The sequence below is a fragment of the Pinus tabuliformis genome, chromosome 1_1 (genome assembly GCF_031772625.1).
Source record: "Pinus tabuliformis cultivar Carrire ecotype Pingquan chromosome 1_1, CPIR1, whole genome shotgun sequence".
Classification (NCBI taxonomy): domain Eukaryota; kingdom Viridiplantae; phylum Streptophyta; class Pinopsida; order Pinales; family Pinaceae; genus Pinus; species Pinus tabuliformis.
Window position 1 is genome coordinate 78,550,683 of NC_142297.1, and position 17,202 is coordinate 78,567,884.

The following is a 17,202-nucleotide window of genomic DNA, read 5'->3' on the forward strand; positions in this document are numbered from 1 at the left end:
TGTAATAGGATTATAGTGTAATTGAATGGACTGATATTTTTGGCGTCATTGTCGAGGAAGAGTACATAGAATTTAGCTTTTAATTTAGTTTTCCTTTTACACAACTTGGTGGAGGAAAACGGTAAGGAAAGGGGTAAGTGTAACACCCTCCTCACATATTTACCTAAGTAACTGTCCAACTAGGGTAAAATGTGATGGGAGGCTATTATGATGGGATTCAACCTCCTATGTGACCTTAAAGAAGTGGAATCGATAGAAACACAACATACAAACCTTCCACATCAACATGAGGACTCATAGGAACCATCCCAACCTTTCTAGAAACCAGCCCCTGGGTCCCACTGAGTTGTTAGACCAATTAACGTCGAGACTCTCCCATGATATGGGCATGTCAGTGTCCAAAGGGCTCTAGACGCTCCCACAACATGCCATGCCAGTGTCCAGGGACTATTTTTATCAGTGATGTGCCAACGTCCCCTGGATTTGAGCCACTTTTTCAGGGTTAGAGCCCAGGTCACTGGCATAATTAAATGACACCTTCAAAATAGAAAGATAACAAGGGAATGATGATGCAAATGCAATTACTTGAATAAGCTCTTGACTGCACCCATACCAGCCATGACAAACATTTCTTCAAACATATCACAAATATGTAATCTACAGGTGTAAACAACAAATTTAAGCATAGGGGTCTCATACTTATATGAGAATCTCTAAGAAGCATTGTTCCCCTATATCATTAGCTGCATTATCATCTATTAGGTCATAGATACATTATTCATTCATTTATAAATCAAAACATGAGGAAGGCCATACATCACCATTGTCATAATACATTCTTATAACCAACATAATAACAACAAAAATATCAAGGATACATCAGCCATATAATCCACATATAAACTAGTTCATTTACACATAAGGTACCAAGGAAAGAACCTCTTACTAATGAATGCAAAATCCAACCCGGTATGGGACTACCACGTTCCACACGACCATAGAATGGTTGAGCCAATTCTCTCTTCAACCATTCACCCCCGTGCCATATTCCAAGCATGAATGTGGGACTCAAACCAAAAGAACCAACCAGGTCATCTCGAGGCTAAACCACCTCACCCTCATCAATAGAAACTAGGCTTTACCGCAATCCATCTTGGATCCCTAGGCCATAAAACAAGCATTGATGCCATTGGATTTCTCCACCTACACCGTGAGGAATTTTCCTATCTCCTAGTCTCTCAGGCTTTACGCTATCCATAGTCTGATATAGGTAACACTAGGTCCTAAACTAAGACACCACCCTCTAGGCTTAACCATATATCATGCCATTAACCGGTCGTGGATTCCTAGGCCCATCGAGGCACAAAATACCTAGATTTACTCCAACCCAAGTCCAGTTCAGGGATCACTAGGCCATGTGTTATTTCTTTCTAGGATCCACCTCACTTAGCTTCGAATCCATCTGAAAATCCATCTCAACCAAAACATGAGAACCCCATCACACCATGGCTATTTGGAAATGGAAAGGCTAGGTTGAAAACATTGTCACACCTGGAAAAACTCATGCCATAACAACAAGGAACTAGTTGCAATATGATGCATGCCAAATCTAGAAAGGAAAACACACATGCAAATCAATACCTGCAAAGAATCTTGTTGTAGCTACTTGATCCTGTTCTTTCTTCCTTTCTCCTTCCTTCCTCTTGCCTTCTTATCCTTTCTTGATCCAATGCCAAAGTGCTCCAAGAAAAATCTAGGTGTCCAAGAGTGAGAGAGAGAGAATAATGAGAGCTCCAAAACTGAACTGACAAAAAGCTTGAGCCAAAAAGCTTTCCAACCGATCCGTATAAGCCTTTTTATCAACGAGGCCTCTATTTTCTTTATTTCCATTATTTTCTTTCACTTTCCTCCTCACATGCAATCTGTGACCTTTCACCTTCTTTTTCTCCTAATTTCATTATTTTCATAAATAAATGTGCCAAAAATGCCATTTTCCTTTCCAAAGCCTTTTCCATTGCCTTTTCCATTTTCCTTCATCCATAATAACTGAAATGAACACCCACTAGGATGTTTTTCCCACCATTCAGCTTGGAATACGTGTCCCATGACCGTGGTCTTCTATATTTCTACATGGATTTTTAACCAGGGTTGTTACAAAACCCTCCCCCTTGGGGGAACATCGTCCTTGGTGTTAAATGACAACCATAACCAACAAGACTGTTGCAACTGAACATACTGCCCATGGAGCTTTAGAATTTAGCTCATTGCAGTATTTACAATGAACACCACTGATACATGACAATCATACCGTTTACTAGATCTTATAATATAGCTCATTACAATATTTACAATAACCACATATACACATATGCACATTTGCTTCAACTAGCAAATAAAAGGATACGATGCCCATATCAATCAACAAGGGAATCCAGAGGCTCACACCTACACCCTCAAAAGTAGTACTAGGATTCAACTCCTTCCTAGGAAGTCCAGAATCCACTTCCAAAATAAAAATTGTATCCAATGTCTAGCGTTACAATCCAACACCACTTTCCCTCTCAGTGAACAGTTACCGGCTCATTGTTTCAGGGCACACTCCCAATGTGCATCTGATTCCATATGGCAATGCTAATGACCAAAACAAATCCATCCCCGACCTTCCCTTCTTTGCTACATAGTCCCTCAGGAAATCCGGTCACCCCCTTCCGTGATGTCACTCACCTTCCAATTTCCCCGACATCCCCTGTCCCGGGCGATCCATCCCTTGGCAAGGATTCCTCACATCAGAAGGTCAAACAACCAAGGAATATACCTAACTCAAAACCATCATAATGGTCATAGCATGCTCATGGAAATCAATGGAGACTATTGGGTACCAATGTCCCACAATGACCCTGCTCCTGAAGTGCTTTACCAACATACTGCTACCTGTTCTAATTTATTGCACTGCTGCTGCTAATTCTTGTAGTCGATTTCAACCACCCAACCAAGCATTTCTATTCTTTCCTGTACAAAGCACATAACTGCCATTAGATTTAAAATAAATTGAAATAAATTCACATCATACCTCATTGGTAGCTCGTTAATAAGGCACACTTGCAATGTTGTTTACTTCTTGTCACAACAAGTCAAACTAATTGTTTGATCAAATCATCATGAATAAACATATCACATCCGGTTAGCTCAAACTCAACCATCATATACTAAAAGCATGAATCACATGCAATCATCATAAACCAGAATCATAGATCACATGTAACCATCACAAGTTAGAATCATAGATCACATGCATAATAAAACTGGAATAATACTGATACTTATCCTTTAAACAATCCTTACCTTCTACCTTTGTCTTTATTACATACGCACACCATATCAGTTTCCACACCCGAAAAACACCCAATTCCTTCTCCTTAACCATGTGCATATACATATAGTGTGCATCACACACATACAACCACACACGACATACAACACCATGCAATATATGCACCTACACCTAGCTTACAACAAATACACCTACACCCAATGTACAACACAACACAATACCTACGCCTACATCTGGCACACAACACCACACAATACAGACACTTACACCCGATGTACAACACAATACATATTCGTACACATTGTACAACACAATGAATACACATGTCATGATGCCATCACTACAAAATGCACATATGTAGTACCGCATGTACACAACACAACATATACAACATGCACATAATACCGCATGTACAACATGTACATAGTACCGTCTATAGACAACACCAACTACAGAACGTGTACATAGCATCACATGTGCATGACACCACCTGCACAACGTGTACACATCACCACATGTACACTGCACCACATGTACAATGTGTGCACAATACCACATGTACACAACACGACGTGTACGACACGTACACGACACCACATGTACACAGTTCCACATGCACGACATGTACACAACACCATATGTACATAACACTGCATATACACCATGTACATAGCACCATATGTACACAACGTTGCATATCCAACATGCACACAACACCATATGCAAACAACACCTCATATCCTTCATGAGAAAATTACAATATGTACACAACATTGCATATCCAACATGTACATAGGACCATCTATACCCAACATTACATATGCTATATTCACACAACACTATCTATACCACCCTGTATATAAGATTGCATTAACAACATGTACACACACTATTTAGACACCACACCGCATGCGCAAAACATCACAAATGCAACATGTACAACATATACAATATATGTACAACATTAGTACCACACATCCAAAATTGCATTGTCTCTACCAAGCAACCTTGCTTTCAATGTCTCTCCGCCATCCATGCTTTTCCTAGCATCCTGCAAACCACACTGCTTTCATTTTGTTGATGTATCCCTCGGTATAGCCTGTCCATAACATAGACATAATATAATAACATAATATCAACCCATAACCACATGATACTGACCTGATATATTTGTCATGAATACTCTTCCACTGGATTCCTCATAAACCAAGAACCTCTTCATGTCATTCACCTTCATAAGAAATCATTCCTCCACAAGAATGATCCTTGAAAACCTTTTTAGACAACAACATACATACATACATATATATACATATAAATATTAACATTAACAATCATGATCCTGTCAGAAAATGACATACATATGTACATATATACATATAAACAATAGAATAAAAACAATCATGATGCATGATGACCATGTCATACATGACATACATACATACATACATACATGCATACATATATAAACATCAGCATAATGATGATCCCGACATAATTACCAGATACCATAAGGTCAAGGTTAAGAGAACTCCTTTTATCTTTTCACAGCATGCACAACATTGAGAACAACGATTCCCAACATTTCCAAGGCATATAACACCTCGAGTCTGTTATCACTCAGGTTGTTCCCTTTGACTCCTAAGGGAATACGGCTGAGGTAACCACTAACCAATCTTTTGGTCACAGGTTCTAGCCCACCTGTGACTAGAGAGGGCTTTCTCTTAGTGTTTTAACTTTGTTTGAATAATATTTAGGCTAGTTATGATGCTCAAGATTTTGTTTTGTAATTTGCTGGATGATGACTTCAATCAAGATGTATATGTGCTTACCAGGGTGTTCTAGGCCATTGGGCATGGAGTCAGTGATGCTAAATCAATTTGATATGTCTGTGTTGTAACAATAATGATGCTGCAGAGCCAGATAAGTGTCTGAGAAACAATTCTTTGAAACTGTGATTTAAGTGTGATGTACCCAGGGTATGAAAGGCATTTAAGGATCTTTCAACAAACTGGCATGGAGAAATAGTGAGAATATTATTTAGAAGCAGTGAAGAATTTCTACATAACATTCATATTTATAGAATTAATGAAAACATGAGCAATTAAGAATTCATGTTCATAATCAATTCTGAGGAAAACATCTTCAGCAATAGAGATTGAGCACAAGGTGTAATCAAACATTTCCTGTACTATTCCTTTTCCCTACTGCTAGATTAGTGAAACATGTAAATGATTTAGATAAACATAAGAAGACAAAACATAGATTGAGAAAACTTATTGTTCCATCAGACAACATAGGAATTCTGCAACAGCACGCATAGCATCACCAAGACATCAAACATTAAGGGAATCACTGAGCTTTTCCAGCCCTTTGCATTATATAATCTGAAAATATACAATACATTTGCCTTAGAATGAAAATCACCAACCCCTTATACGTTGCCAGGGGAGGTATATATACATAATTTACATAAGAAAATATCTAACTGATGAGTAAATGTTTCATTAATGTCGTGCCAACTCCTGGAGCATGGTAGCTGAGAAAGTAAATGCTGTAGTAACTCTTCAGTGCCTTAGCTGTCCAAAATGGTCAGAAACTGTTGACTTTGTGGCTGTTGGAGTCGGCTGAGGATATGCTGTCCAAAAATTGCGTATTTATCTTTTGGCTTGCTGTCGTTGTCTATATGCTGAGTCACCTTTCGGCTGCCTTAAATGTTGTCTTTATTCTGCTGTTTGACTTTTGCTGAGTTGGAGCTGGCAATGACCGAGCAACTGAGGCTATTGTGGCAAAATTTGAAGCATTGCCTGCCACCAATCCTCCTTAGGCATTTGGTGTCTTCGAATCTTCACTAAAGTTTCATCTGCCTCTGTATATCTATAAAAATTTGGAGGAATCTCAAAAAGGTGATTTACCTCATTTTCAATGAAAAATAGACCTTCAAGTTTATTATATAGGCTCTGCCCTGTTGGAGGCCCTGTTTCCTCAGAAGTACTGCCAGATGCAGTGATTTGATTTTCAATAAAATTTGACATTCTGGTGGCATATTGCTCACGGGGGATCAGTCTTCCTGAGCTGTTTAGTAGGCTGGGCAGTCCCTTTTGTTACAGTGCTCCCATTTTGAGTTTGTACTCATCCACCTCAGCCTGTATTTCATAGAATTTCCTCTCCACGGTTTGTACAAAATTCCTGAGAGTCAGCACCTTTTTAGCTGTAAGGATAGCCTTTGTTCTATTGACAATGTTGATGGCTGCCAGTTCCTCCTTAGTCTGGTTGTTCAAAAAATCTATCATCCTATTGGCCTGCTCAGGCCTGTTTCCCAGCACTGTTTTGGCATTCTGAATCTCTATCTGTGCTTGGCCAATTAAATCCATTTGTTCATGCACAGTTTTAATTGACTTCCATTGTCTAGTGATGGATTGGTCAATTCTGGCCCACATAATTCTTTTTATTTCAGCCATAGCACTTTCTAGTTTAAGCTCTTTCTCCAAGGCCTTTATCTTTTCTTTGAGGGCCTTTATTTCTCTTCCTTGCTCTGCCACAGTCATCTTTGATTTATCATATTTGGTCTCTAGCTCTGGCAACTTTTCCTTGGCTTGTTTTATCTCGGTAGCCTGGAGCTCCATTTCTTTAATAGCCTTAGTCAATTCTTCCATGCTTGTACTGGAGTCTGGAGCTGTTGTTGTTGCTGCTGCTTCTGTTGTGGCTGTGGTTGTCACAGGGGCTACTGCTGCCTCTGTTGTGGTTGCAGTGGTTGAAGTAGTTGGAGGAGCTTGGGATGTGGATTCTCCCTGCTTATCTTGTAGTGCTCCTTCAAGTTCCTTCTCCAAATCAAGGACCTTCTGGTTGAGCTGCATTATAAGATCCAGTTGCTCATCGGCCTCCTTTTCCTTCTGTAATTCTGCTGTTTGAGGGTGCTCTGTGGGCAGCAGCTTTAACCTTTTCTTCAGTGCATTAAGGTCATCTTCTTTTTTCTTCAGGAGGGCCCTTACGCCCTTTGGATCCTTAGGATCATGTCCTAGGTCGATGATGATGTCCTCCAGTGATTTTATTCTGTTGTCCTTGGCCATGGAGGACATTCTCTCAAAATCCAACTGAATGTTGGTATTTTTCAGTGATTCCTTTAATTCATGGGCCATGGTTGCCCTGTCCACCAAGGTGGCATAGACCATTTCTCCAGTTTGCTTGTGGAGTTCTATTTGGTCCATGGGGTGAATGTCCTTTGCCATGACCTCCACCATTGTCCTTACAAAATCTACAGCTGATTTAGGCTGCGACACCTTAGGTTTAAAGTGACCGAGGATCATTTTCTCCTCTTGAAGGTCATATACAGACATCAACCTTTCTTGCTGGGCTGGAGTTGCATTTAGAAACTGTTTATACACTTCTACCCTCAGCAAGTCATTTTGTGCCTTTATTTGTTTGAAAGAAGCCTTAGTGCTTGTAGGATTCTTCTGCTGAGTGGAGGATGACACCTCCAAGACAAGTTGTGATCCCTGCTCCTGCTGAAAGGAGCTTGTACCTGTTTGCTGGCTGCCTTCCCCATCTTTCCTTGGGCTGTCAAGGACTTCTTCACTGATTTCTTCTATCTCTGGGCAGTCAACCCTTTACCTCTTGGCCTCAGGTTGCTGGGAGGATCCACTTGCAGGAGTGGACTCTTCTCTGTCTCTTTTCTTACCCCTCTCCTCATGTGCTGGAGTCTGCAAGATTGGCGCTGCTGGTGGCTCAGTTTGTGGAGGGGGGGTCTGCTCTTGTTGCTGCCCACTTGAGGGGGCAGGCTGTTCTTTTAGTGCTTCCTCTTCAGCACCCATTATTCCTTTACCTTTATCTGTACCTGGTGCTGTTGTAGAAGGTGCCTGTGTGGTTGGTGCAGTTGTTGTGGCCGAGGTCCCTTCTCCTACTGGGTGCGGTCGCTTGAAGGATACCTGCTGCACAGAATCTAAGTCAAGAGTCTTTTCCAAATCCTTGACATTCTTTTTCATTATCTCTTCCTCAGTCAAATTTTCAATTAATGTATCTGGTTTCCATTCTTGCTGATTGGCATACTGTTCAATGTGTGGATATTTGCAATGCTCATAGCCTAGCAGCCTGTACTTGACTCTTCTAGCAGTGATGAAACCTTCAGGGTCATAAGGGACCCACCGGAAGCTTTTTGAGAGCTTGTACTTGTCTTTGAGGATTAGTTCAGCATCTTGCCATCCCTCTTTCTTATTCATAATGAAGGGGCCCAGGTGGTGCTTGAACTTGAGATGGGCTTTCTTTTTGGAGCTGTGAAAGTGAGTGAGGTCAGAGTGAATGAGCTGCCTATAATACTCCAAGGCAAACAGTCTCATGGGCACATATTTTGGGAGCCTGTATGGACAGAGCTCACAGCCATAGATTCTGATGACTGTATGATCCTGGTATAGGTACCAATCACCTATTTTAAAATTCTTGGAGAGCTGCAAGATTTTCTGTATTTCAAATGACACTCTGGGAGGAGGGGACCTCATCAACAAACAAGAGACTGGGTAAACAAATTGATCAATGAATTCACAATATGAATATGGTGAATTTTGCACTTGGTGGAAGACAGATGTCCAGAAGATAACAGATCTTCTTTCTCCTTTAGAATCCAGCTTTTTAATGTGGCATGGAAAAGCCTCAGACTGGTAGTACATGAACAGGTGGTAGATATAAGATGAATACTTGAAGATGCCCTCCCTGTCCACTTTGAAAAGCTGCTCATGTATTCTGTTGGCTATGAACTTGGCAAAATTGTATTTGTAGGCAGGAGGTTGGCCTGGGCTATAGGCAGCTAGTAACACCAGCACTGTCTCATCAACAAACTCACTAGTTTTAGACCCCAACACATAAGCAATCATGTCCAACAGGAGCTTGCCTATCTCAGTAAAGTGAACATACAAATAGGGAGGTGGCCCAGTGGGCTGGCGGTCAGGCCTCATAAATGTCTGGGTGATTTTCTGAATGTCAGAAGTGGACATCTTGGCACCTGTATCCAGCAGATAGTTCATGGAGAAAGGGAACAATAGCTGAGTTTGTTTGAAATTGAGCATCTGGTTGATGGACTCAGCATTAATGTGAAAGAGGATGCTCCCAGATGGAGACTTGACAGCTCTTTGATTGGCATCATAATTCTCAGCACACAGGCGAATAATCTCTGGAAAAATATTGACAGATGGGAGGAAGTAGTAAGGGAGATTGGATTCCCATATCCCATATGTATCATTGTTGTTTAGGTAGTCATCTCTTAATTCCCTGAAAGTCTGCAAGTGATTCCTATCACCTACAAAGTCTTGGATGAGAAAATCTCTGTTAGCAAGAGGTAAGGACTCCAGGTCTTTATTTGGTGCATTTATGGGGGCAACACTGAGATCTGTGGGTGCAGGAGCAGCCATTATGTAGTTTCTGAATTGAACAAGGTAAGTGCAATAGCTTGAAAGGCTTTTTAAAGCTGAAGTGACAAACTGAATGCAGATAGTGATAGAAATTTTCTTCAAAATGGAATAGGCAGGCTATGCAGGACTGCCTCTGCTCTGCTTGAGTAAATTCACAGGGATTGTGAATCAATGAGGATGAATTGCAGAGGAGGGGGTAGGATTACAACTTAGTAAAATTTGGTTTTTCAAATATGTACCCGGCAAAAGGGAACAATGCCGGGCAATTTGGATGATAATTTGTGAATTTAAGGCCGCGAATTATTGTTGTAACATCAAATTTTTGGAGCAGAGGGCAATGCAGGTTGTTTAGTCCAGAATTTACTAAGAGACCTTCTTTAATTTGGGAATTACCAGGTGCTTAATGGAGAATTTGCAGAGAAACGGCATGCACAGGGGCAAAATAAGAGAATTGCGGTGAATACCTGGATGAACGGTGTGGAAAACCTTCGGGTCGAATAGTGGGTGCACAATGCAGTTAAATTGATAAGTTGCGGCGTCTGTAGCTTTGAATTTGGCGGTTCGGAGGCAATTTCGCAGTGAACAAGCTCACAACGGCTCTGTCTTTTTCGCGTGAAAATGACATAAAACGGCTTGTTTGGGCGCTTTTAACGACAAATTTGGAAAAATGCGGGTTATTGGCGCTTTTCTGCCGATGACGTCAGCATGACGTCATGGCGGGCTCGGGGTACAGAGGGTGACGTGGGCGCTGAGCTGGAGGCCAGCATGGCGGGACACGGTGGCGGGCGGTGTGGGGTGGCAAGGTTACGTGGAGGGCTACGAGGCGCGGGGGCGGGGGTCGGTGACGTGACGTCATGATGACGTGGAGGTGACGCGCCATCAGAGGGGCGGTATCGGGGAAAGTGGTAAGCGGTCTCCCCGCACCGCTTTTGGGAGAAGGCGGTATCGGGGAGGGGGGCTCCGAACAACCCTGCCAGCTGCCATGCGTCCCGTGTACGGGGGCCAAAACCGCCCTCTCCCCGGACGTTAAAGGGAGGCACGTTCAAATTCAAAAAAGACCGCCCATCGTTGGATCGGGGGCAGCAGATGATGGATGGTTGGCGGGCGCCCCGACCCAGCGTGCAACTTTGGGTGGGGACCCGCCCAATAATAAAATAATCATTTAAATTATGCGGGTTTAGAACTTTGGGTTAGGGGGTTTTTGTGGGTTTTTTGGGGTATGGATTAATCTATCGGGGCGGTCAACAAATGGTTAGACTTAGGTTTGAGCAGAGGGAAAGGGGTTTTTGATGAATTTTTCGGAAAAGAGGGGAAATGAGGGTTTAGTATAGGTTATTACTCTGACCAGAGGTTAGAGTAATCCCAAAGCAGGGTTGACTATAGTCCCTGGTGGACTAATGTCTCCCTTAGAAGTATTATTTAGCTATACTGCTAAAGGGGGGGATATTTATACATTGCTTGGGGTTTTATACACCATGGTGTTATAGTAGTAGGGGAAAGGGGAACATAGGGGATCTAGTGTAGATACAGTTAGTAGTTAGTACTTGGAGGGGAATGAGAATGGAAAGCGATAGTTATTAAGCTTTTCAGGAATCAAACTTAGTTAGGAAGTAGATCAAAATGAAAAGAATTTTTACACAAGAAATGTGGCTTCTTTTCAAAGAAAGAAGTCATTTATGACATGAAATTTGTACAAATGAAGAGTGTAAGGAGGACTGATCAGGCAGATCCTGCAGTGCTCATGGGGAGGTTAGTAAGAAACTTTTGAAGGGGATGAGGGAAGTTAGTGATGGTTTAGTAGTATGCCAAATAGGCCACTGCTCTTGCCTTTCTCCTGATGGTGACATCTTGTGATTTATTCCAAGTGATATGCTTGGATCTTGCTTTCTGCAACCTTCAACTGCCTACCCTGCCTATTATGCCTAACATTTTTTCTTCCTTGGTATGGGTGCACTTAGCCTTGCAAACCCTGATAATTCTCTTTTCTTTTTGCTGCCCTCCTATCTAAGTCTACCCTTATGACTTCCAAGGGCCCAGATTAAGCAGTTGGGCTCCTTTCTTCCTCTATTCACCTAGTCATCTGTCAAGCTTGCACTGTTTGAACAGGTACTTCCTCTCTAGTCTACAACATGCAATTTAAAACATGGTGAGGCCCAGCTTGAGCTGTTGGGCCACCCATCAAAGTAATAGTGGCAATTTGAACTAGCCACTTTCATGGTCTTTGTTTGGGGTTCATTTCTTTTATTTTTTCTTTGACCAATTCATTTTCTTGCCCTTTGATTTTCCTTTTAAGGCATACCCTCTTTACATTTTTTAACTGTCTGCTTTCTTCACAAAAATGGAACCTTAGTGGCCTGGAAGGTGAGCATTTTTGGTACTTTCACTGTCAATCATGAGAGATGAGAACCTATTGGTATAGGAGGCTAACAGTGGCTCCACTTGGGGATGGCTTTTCCAGGTGAAAAGCCAAGAACAGCAGGTCAGATTGCCTGAGTTTCTTCTCCCCTGCTGCTAGCTGAGTTTCTGTGTTGTTGGAGACCCATGGTTAGGGCCCTAAATAGCTACAGGCAGCACCCAGTAAGCTGATTTGCTGTGAATTTGCAGATCTTTTTTTTACCTGTTTCTCAGACTTTCTCTTCCTGATTTGATAGTTACCCTGTGTTTTCCTTGCTGTCCAAATGCTAGGATCAAGAATTTTCCAAAAAGAACATAGTGTAGCATCCTGGTCTCCTCAAAATATGCTGCAGTTGGTGCTTTATTTATCTGCTGTAATTGAAAATACTGGAAATACAAATATTTATGTACAATACATGCCTGTTTAGTGTTTGATCAAAGGGAGTCAAAATAATGCTTGAGCATTCTCCCATTAACTGGGCCTTCCTCAGTGTTTGAGCCATCCAAACTTCTTAGAAAATAGGTGTTGTTTCCTTGTATAGCATAGATAACATAGGGTCCCTTCCATAAAAAATCAAACTTACCATGTTTGCCTTTGTCCTCTCTTCTGGAATCCCATCTTAACACTTTATTTCCTATAAAGAAATCTTCAGCTTTGGTTCTTTTGTCAAATATTCTTTTAAGCTTTTCTTGTAGAACTTGAGTTCTTTGATAGACTTCTTCTCTTGTTTGCTGTAAATGAATTGTCTGATTAATTCTTCTTTGAATGTCATTGGGCTCAGCTTGTATTTCTTGCAGCAACTTGGTCACAGGAATTCCTAGAGATGTAGGAAACTTTGCTTCTAGCCCATAGACTAGTTCATATGGACTCATGCCAATTGATCTCTTGGTGGTCAGTCTATCAGCCCATAGTGCATTTACCAACTTTTTATGCCAATTCTTTTTGTTTTCTTCCAAAACTTTTTTGATGATGTTGATGAGAATTTTATTGGAAGATTCAGCTAGGCCATTACCTTGAGGATAGTAGGCAGTGGAATGACCTAGGGTCATGTGATACTTGTGACAAAAATTGATCATTTTCTTGGATTTGAAAGCTGCAGCATTGTCTGTAATAATTTTGTCTGGACAGCCAAACCTGGACAAGATGCTTGTTTCTAGGAATTGTATGATAGTGGAGTCATTGGCCTGCCTGCAGGGGATGGCTTCTATCCATTTGGTGAAGTAATCTGTGGCAGTGAGAATCCACCCATGCTGGCCAGAGGATGGAGGATGAATTTCACCAATGAATTCCAAATCCCATTGCTGGAATGGTCTCTCAGTTGAAACTGGTTTGAGTGGTAAAGGCAACAGTTTCCTCTTGCCTTCAAAAATTTGGCATTTGTGGCAAGACATTACAAATTTCTTCACATCAGCAAACAAGGAAGGCCAATAAAATCTAGCCCTTAGGATTTTATCAGCTTTGGATTTCCAGTATAAGTGTCCTCCGCAGTCACCTGCATGAAATTCTTTGAGGACATTATCAGTTTCTTCTATTGTTAGGCAATTAAGTAGGATCCCTTCATGATTTATCCAAAACAAAACTTTGTCAATAATACAAAACTTTGTTGCTTTCATTATTAAGAATCTTTTCTTGGTTCTGGACAACCCTGGAGGAGCTTGCAAGTTTAATAATACAAAACATATATCAGTATACCAGGGAGATTGCATAAAGGCTTGGTTTATCTGTGGAGTCGCCATCTCCTGTTCGTCGTCCAGTTCATTAATATCAAGGGCTTGAAAATTAGTTTCAGTCATTAGTTTAGCTAGGCCTTGTCTTTTTATCAGTTTGGTAGGTTTAATCTCAATGTCATATTCTAAGATATTGGCAATCCATTTGCCCCTCTTGCCTTCAATTCCATCTTGGGTTAGAATATCTTTGACCACTGCATTAGGAACATAAGCAATTATGTGAGAGTAAAGGATATAGATTCTGAATTCCTTGATGGCTTTTACCAATGCATAGGCTTGTTTTTCCATGATATGATACTTCAAAGGAGCATCCCTAAGGGCTCTACTAAAAAATGCAATGGGTTTTTCACAGCCTTGATCATCCTTTTGCAGCAGAACAGCAGCAATTGTATGCTCAGAAGCAAAAGAAAAAATCAGGAAATCTTGATCAAATCTAGGGCTTGTGACGACTGGTGTGTTTGTCAATGCTCTCTTGATATCCTCAAAGGCTTGCTTAGATTCCATAGTCCATTTGACCTTGGAATCCTTTTTCAGCATATTGTTTAGCAGTCTAATGAGTTCAACCAAATTAGGGATGAACCTCCTCAAGAAGTTGATCTTTCCTAAAAAGCTTTGTAGTTCTTTGAGGTTTCTTGGATGAGGTACTTGTAGGATAGCTTGAATTCTGTCCGGGTCAATCCTAATACCATATTTTGAGATTATGTGGCCCAGGAGTTTGCCTTCTTCGAGCCCAAATAGTGACTTCTTTGGGTTCAGTGATATGCCATACTTTCTACAAATTGTGAAAACTTGTCTTAAGTGTTCTAAGTGTTCTTGATCTGATTTTGAAAAGGCAGTTAAATCATCAAGATAGACAACTAGGAAGTCATGAATTTCCTTGGCAAAGGAAATATCCATTGCTCTTTGGAATGTGGCCCCTGCATTTTTAAGTCCAAAAGGCATTTTGACATATTTAAATGTTCCCCAAGGGGTTGTAAAGGCAGTTTTGTCTTGATCATCCGGATGTACTAAAATCTGATTGAATCCTGAGAAACCATCTAGTAAAGAGATCCTAGCAGCTCCCACTACCCTTTGCAAGATATGATCCATTTTTGGTAAGGGGTAATGGTCTTTGAGAGATACTTTGTTCAAATTTCTCAGGTCAACACATAGTCGGATTTCCCCTGTCTTTTTTCTAGTAGGCACTAGGTTTGAAATCCACTCTGAGAATCTGATTGGGGCAATGATCCCAGCTTCATACATACGCTTAACTTCTTTTTCAATAAGGGGAAGTAGGACTGGATTGACTCTCCTAAGCTTCTGTTTGAAAGGCTTTTGATTTTCTTTTAGAGGGATAGTGTGTTGGATAACTGATGTATCATAGGATTTAAGGTCCTCATAGCTCCAGGCAAAGACATCTTGAAACTCTTTAAATAACTCAATGTATTTCAGTTTCTGCTCAGGTGGTAATGCTTTGGATAATTTGACCATTTTGGGATTTTCAGGGGTCCCAATATTACAATCTTCTATTTCAGCATTCAGTGGTTGCATTTTCGGTTTTCTTGAGATATCATTTGAATCAAACAGATCCTCCAAAGGGGTAAGACCTATGGGCAGAAAATTATCCTTTAGGTCAATTACCTCATCTTCTGCTTCAACCATTTCTTCTTCATCTGATTGTTTCAGCTCCTGTATAGTTTCTTTGTCAAAGGTGGTAGGATGCAAAACTAAATCAGTTGTTTCAGCTGATATTTTCTGTGTAATTGTGCATAACTGTGGTTGGTCATCTTTAGTGCTAGTGTCAATATTCATACCAGAAAATTCTTCCTTTAAAGTGAGAAAGTTATTTATCTGTGTATTATTCTCGAAAACTTGCCAATTCTTGATGTTATCTGGAACTGAAGGTCTGTGTTTGATTTCAGCAGTAAATGTATGATTGGTTTTGAAAGGCAACTTACAAGTGCTGGCAAAAGTTGCCAAACTGTGAGCATGTAGATTGAGTTCTCTGGAAATTTTGGTTAATTGTGATTGTGAGAAGCTCTGAAGTACTTGGATAGCTGCCCCCTTGTATGCTTTCAACCTCAGATCATTTGTGGTGAAATTCCCCTTCATCTGTTGTATGACCAAGTCTGAATCTCCTAAGATTGAAACTTTAGTTGCACCTAGATTTTTTATAAGTTTCAGACCTAACAGAAGGGCCTCATATTCAGCCATGTTGTTGGTGCATCGAAAGTTTAGTTTGTATGCATGGCCCTCAGCTTGGTCATTGTGCATATTATGGATCCAGACTCCTGCCCCAGCTCCTAGCTTGTTTACAGAGCCATCAAATTCTAGATACCATAAGGTTTCATGATCAAGATTTAGATTGGGATCACTAGGAAGTTGGATCATGGGTAGGTTGGTTTCTTGCAAGTTACTTGGCACATCATGTTCTTCACTCTTCTTATCAGCTATGTCCATGGTCCCTTGGTCTTTGCAAATACATTGCTCATCTAACTCCTCGGTCTCTACTGTCATTAATAGTTCAGAATAGGCTTTGTGACAAATGTCAGCATTATAGAGAATAAACGAATCCATGTCAGAGTGTATTGAGTAGATTGGGAAGTTTTGAGGCTTGTCTTGACTGCTTACCACATATTTCATCAAAGTCTCCCGGTATAATCTCTTTGGCTGCCCAAAGACTGAGATAGTTGCATAGGACATATCTAATTGCAGAGATCCTTGGAGTTTGGCCCCCCAAGATCTGGACAAGAGCATGCCATACTTAGGGGGTATGTCAGCTACCACTACATCCATCAAGATAGTTTTGGTTGGGTATTGAACTAGGGAGACACATAAGTCTTTAATCAGGCCTAAACACCTGACTTGGCTTGAATCAAATGAGAATAGATCCTTGTAAGGTCTTGTGATGTCTAAGTCAAGTTTTTCCATCACAGATTTGGGCATTAAGTTGTGTGAGGCCCCAGAATCAAACATTGCATTATGTAGGACCTTATCATGAATGTTTAGGCTGACATAAAAGGGTGGCACCCCTCCATTCTCTGTTTTTCCATTAACCTCAGGTCCGAACAGCAACTCTGGTTGGTCATCTAGGACATTCACAGCATCTTTATTGTCTGATACTTGGAGTGATTTGTTGATCTGCTGTCTGTATATGTCATGTTTGGCTAGTTCTGAAAGAGGCACTGATATTTTTAGCTTACTTATTTCTGTTTCCAAGTTGAAAGGTTTTTCCATTTGAATTTTGGCATTTAGTGCAACAGATTTTTCCTTTTCAGCTGAGTTATCAGGTGTCTTCTGCTCATAGTTAGGTCCATTCTGAGTGAAACTGGTGCCATGTTTGTTTCCCAGGGGAGTATCTGCCTTTGTCTT